The following is a 4,171-nucleotide window of genomic DNA, read 5'->3' on the forward strand; positions in this document are numbered from 1 at the left end:
GCGGTCCCTCCCCCTCCCCTGGCCGCCCGCACCCGAGGCAGGAGCCGGGGCGGGGAGCTTTCCATTTGTTCCAGTGATGGCTCTAACTTAATAAGGCGATTGATTAGCGCTCAAAGTGCCGTTTTAATTAGACGCTTGTTAATTAACATCGCAAATGAATTTCCCCTTCCCGGGTTGGCGTGTTCGCCCAGCTCTCTGAGGCTTTCCTTTCCCCTCCGCCTCGGCCCCTCCATTCCCTCTTAACCTCGGGAGTGGCTAGGAAAATCAGCTCTCTTCTGGAGCCTTGGCTGCTTCTGCGTGTTTTGTTTTATTTATTTATTTTTTAAAATTATATCTTTATTGATTTCAGAGAGGAAGGGAGAGGGAGAGAGAGGAACATCAGTGATGAGAGAGAATCATTGATAGGCCGCCTCCTGCACACCCCCCACTGGGGATCAAGCCCGCAACCCAGGCCTGTGCCCTTGACCGGGATGGAACCCGGGACCCTTCAGTTCACAGGCCAACGCTTTATCCATGGTGCCAAACCAGCTAGGGCTTGTTTTATTTTTATAGCGGAAGGTGGCAGTGCCACAGAGGGCCCTTCCGCTTCTCCGGCAGCCAGCCCTCGCGGGGCGGGCGGTGGGTCAGCTGAGGAAGGGTGCAATAAAACCTCTCCCCGTGTTCCCCCTCCAACTCTGTCAGCGTCTCCACCTCCACTCCCGAGTGGAAGGGTTTGGAACTCCAGAAAGGAGCGGGGAGGAGCGGTCACAGTCTGGTTGGAGGGGCTGGACCATCTCTTGGGAGGAAACCACTCTGCTGTGCAATCCTACTGCCTAGGCCCGTGGGCAGGTGCACGGACTTCCTGTTCCCGCCAAGGAGCTCCAGGAGGAGCTCCCTGCAGCAGTCAGGAGGGATCCCTGCAGCCAACACCTGCCCACGGACTGCAGCCAGCCCACCACCCTCGGGAGATTACACATTTAAACAATTGGTGGGCATGTTTACAGGATGCCTCATAGCTACCAAAGGAATCCCTTCTAGATGTCCCTCCGCTTGGAACCCACCCCTTTTCCTTCATGACTGAAGGGACACACACTCTTCACTCCCTTGAGGAAGCCTTTCTCTTCCCCCTACGCCTCCCCAGGGAGGACTCTCCACTTGCCTTTGCAACCCCACTGTAGCGGGTTCACGTGGGCCTCCTGGCATTTCCGCCGTGTTGAAGCCCCTGTCAACTCTCTTAGTCCCCCTAGCCTCCCGAGGCAGGACTCTACACTTGCCTTTGCAACCCCACTGCAGCGGGTTCACGTGGGCCTCCTGGCGTTCATGGATAATTTCCGCCGTGTTGAAGCCCCTGTCAACTCTCTTAGGAGGGTTCGTGTCCCATTCTCAATCACCTGGCCCAGAATGCAAGTTCAGAAATGTTTATGGACTGAGTGATTGAACACAATGAGTGGGGGAAGGAAGAAGTGGGGGGAAAAATATGGCTACTGTATGGTAACTACAGCCAGCAATAGCTGCCACCTTTGTGTTGTTCATTTGTCAAATCCTTGCTTCACATTTCACAATGAGCTTTTACACAGAAGGTCTTATTTGGTCGCCATGATCACCCTATTCTAGGCAAGGATTTGCCGCTTTACTGGAGAAGGAAGTTGGTGATCAGAAAGGTTAAGTGCCTTGCTCAAGAACACTGGAAAATGGCAGAAATAAGACTAAAATTCCCCCTTCCAGCGTTCTTTCATCTACATCTCTACATCAACTTTCGTGCTGATTGCTCAAGCAGGACGCCCGCACCTCTAATTCCCAAGGGAGAGCCAACTTTGCCAAATCTCTTCTAAACTACTAATCTGTAAGGTTGTGGTGAAATTACAGTTCTCTCAAATTTTATTATGATACCAGAATGATCTCTCAAATCCTTTATTCCCCTAGGACAATTAGTAATTACATAGACTATCATTTTAACCCATGGTTCTATTCAAACAGTTTTCAGTTAACTTATTCATTTTCTTCCACTTTCCCTTTCTCTCTTTGCTCTCAATTTCAGTGTTTTCATGTCTTTTTCAGTGTTTTTCAGTCTGTTAAGTGGCTCAATTTTAGCGTTTTCATGTCTTCCTCTTTATTATATTATTTTTCTAAGCAAATACGCACCAGCCCTTAGACAGTTGGATATATATCGATAGACTGGGGTGGGGGAGCGTTGAAACGGTGGCGAGAGGACACACTACCGTCAGGGAGTCAGCCTTAGAAAGGGAGAGCTTATTTGTTTATCGTGCATCTTTCATAGAAAGAAACAATAGCCGCTCTCTTGGTTTGGGGCTCTTGGCGCCGCCCAGTGGAGACAAGCGCCTTTGCACCTCATTCGGGTCAATTGGCATTATCTTGTGGACCCTTAGAAAAGTTCAAACAAAATGACAGGAAGAAACACTACTTCCAAGTTCCTCATGATCTATAGGTGCAACTCTTCAAAGTTCAGTTCCGTTTTGCTTTTTGTTTTTTTAAAAAAAACCCTGATGCTCCAGTTTAAAGATTACCCCAAATCTCAGTTATAAGAGTGAGTCTCTGAGGGAGTGTATTGAGGAATGAAACGTTAAATGCACGAGCGTTTGAAACTTTCCCTGTGGTGGGGAGGGAGCATTGTTAGTGATCAGGACTGGTGTCTTTCAAAGCCAGAAAGGAAAGGTTGTTCTCTATTATCCACAGTTGGCAAATAACTGCTTTTATGCAAAGTATTATAAAATATTCCAAAAATTAAATCATTTTCTTCCTTCCGTTGTCTTCTTTTAAAGGAAATGAAGGCCTGAAAGTGGAAGATCATTTTCAAATCCATGCCAGTTTAGGAATTATATTTGTTTGTATTTTAAATCCAGTGGGGAAAAACCTCAGATTAAATTCAGTTAATGCATTTATTTTTCTGTTACATGGGTATTGAAAATGTAATTCATCTGCATTCTTTTATTTCTGAATTTTTATTTTTTAAAATGAAAAATCATTTGCTCTGCTAGAAAGGGCATAATTTCTTGGGTGTATATACAAGGTGGTGCAAAAGTAAGTTTACAATTGTTCGTATGGAAAAGAATACAATAACAAATAATAAAACAAGTATAAACTTTGTTTTACGTACTCATGACTGTAAACCTACTTTTGTATATATATATTTCCAGAAAGCAAAAGAGAAATGTGTCTGGAGAAAAAAAGAGCCGTGAAAAGTTAAGAAACAAAACCCAACCCCCGAAGAATGTTTTTTTTTTTTTTTCATAAAGTTTTCGGTCTAGTCTTTGAGTCCCTCTTTTGGATCTTTAGGGCACTAGTAGCATTTCCTCTCTGGCAGGCGCTCTAAGATGAGAGCCTTGATAAAGTGAAGGTCTCAGTTTCCCCTCTGAATGGTTATTCTGGAAAGCTGACCTAACTCCCACCCATAGAAAACTTCTGGGATCTTAACCTTTCCTTAAGAAAAACAGGATCCGAGCTCTTCACAAGGTGGGGCCTACTGGGCGTCTGTTTTGTTTGCTTTGGAGTTTTCATAAAATGAACACTCCCCCTCCCCTAACACTTTCATCTTCCTCTCTCCCCCTTTTTTTAGATTTCATTTTTTTGGTAGGGTCATATCTCTGTCTCTCCCGCTAATGTACATTATTCCAAGCAAAAAGTCCTGTCCAACAGCCCAACACAACTGCGTGCTCAGCCTTTTGAGCTCTTGAGTCATTTCAAGCATCGGAACAAAACAAAAACAGGCTGAAATGAATTATTTATCAAGGTCAAGAATAACTGATTTGTGCAGTGCCACCAGTTCTGGATCTTAAATTTGTTTTTCCTCCTCCCTACTTCCCACCCAGAATAGCCTGCGAGGAAAGTGTAGGCTGTAGCCTCATTTGCGAAGTTAGTGGGTGATGTCTGAGTGAGAAGCGCCCTAATTGATCATTTGAAGGGAAGAATGTGTATCGCAGGCCTGTAGTTCGGACAGGCCCGGCGCCCTTCCCACAGTAGCCGAGTGCGCCAGGGGCGCGGGTGCCGAGGCCACGAAGGTGTGCGGCACCAGCCTTAAGGGAGGGACATTGCAGCCTTCCATGTGATAGACGCCCTTCGAGTCCCGGGCTCCTGGGCTCCCAGGAGGATCTAAGCCCGCTCCGGGCATTATCCGGGCCCTCTGCGGCTTCCCGGCCCAGAGGGGCTCGACCCCAGCTGGCCAGCCGGCCGAACA

The sequence above is a fragment of the Myotis brandtii genome, unplaced genomic scaffold, assembly GCF_000412655.1.
Source record: "Myotis brandtii unplaced genomic scaffold, ASM41265v1 scaffold1083, whole genome shotgun sequence".
NCBI classification, from domain to species: domain Eukaryota; kingdom Metazoa; phylum Chordata; class Mammalia; order Chiroptera; family Vespertilionidae; genus Myotis; species Myotis brandtii.